At 46.6% G+C, this 1,023-nt stretch overlaps 1 non-coding gene across 1 annotated transcript; it reads right to left on the bottom strand.

The window, feature by feature from the left end:
* TGME49_461340 lies at nt 1–935 on the bottom strand (the record flags this gene model as incomplete). Its single annotated transcript, XR_001974478.1, has 1 exon — nt 1–935. It is a non-coding gene; the product is annotated as a 28S ribosomal RNA (ribosomal RNA).
* Nucleotides 936–1,023: the final 88 nt, after the last annotated feature.

Genomic DNA, 1,023 nt, shown 5'->3' with positions numbered 1-1,023 from the left:
CCCCTGACTTCATTCTACTCAGGCATAGTTCACCATCTTTCGGGTCCTAACAGATATGCTCCAACTCAAACCTCTCTCAGAGATCGTGGTCGGTCGTAGGTGCGAAGAACGGCAAAGCCAAAATCTCCCTACTCTCACTTTCATTGCGCATACAGGAGTAAAACCCGCATACTCGCACATATCGTTAGACTCCTTGGTCCGTGTTTCAAGACGGGTCGGTTGGAACCGATTAAGCCAGCATCACAGAAACCGAGTACTCGAAAGTGGAGCTCGGAAACAGGAACACTCCTCAGCCACAAGGAAAAGGAAAGAACAAAGATATATCGGTCCACAAGGAACCTACCTTCTTTGAACGAAATCAATTCCGAGTAGCTGATGCTGACCTCTCCAAAAAGATGAACCGGAAATACATCAAGAAACCAAAGCCTAAACCTGGTGAGAGAGAGAAGGCAAAGGGATAGATGGCAAACCGGCGGCACTTCTTGGAATCAAAAAGGTCCCAATCGCTTCCTTTTCAGCAATTTCAGGCACTTTTAACTCTCTTTCCAAAGAACTTTTCATCTTTCCCTCACGGTACTCGTTTGCTATCGGTCTCGCGCCAGTACTTAGCTTTATGTGAAACCTACCACACATTTTGCGCTCAAATCCCGATGAACGCGACTCTATAAAAGCGTACCGTACGTGGAACAAAAAACGCAGGGGAAGGACGGGATTCTCACCCTCTATGATGTTCTTTCCCAAGAAACTTAACCCTGCGCTTCCACTGGTAACGCCTCTCGAGGCTACAAGTCAACAGCTCGGAAAGAGCAGTTGATTTCCACTTTGAGCTGATCCCGGTTCACTCGCCGTTACTAAGGGAATCATAGTTATTTTCTTCTCCTCCGCTTAATAATATGCTTAAGTTCAGCGGGTAACCTCGCCTGATTTCAGGTCTGATAAATAAATCGGACAAACGCCCGAGACAAAACAACAACGACGAAACCTCGCAGAGCAACAATGGAACCGAAATTCCATTGCGGTATT

This window comes from Toxoplasma gondii (genome assembly GCF_000006565.2).
Source record: "Toxoplasma gondii ME49 unplaced genomic scaffold asmbl.1415, whole genome shotgun sequence".
NCBI lineage: Eukaryota > Apicomplexa > Conoidasida > Eucoccidiorida > Sarcocystidae > Toxoplasma > Toxoplasma gondii.
Note: the sequence above shows the minus strand (reverse complement) of the source record. Positions and strands in the feature narration are given on the sequence as shown.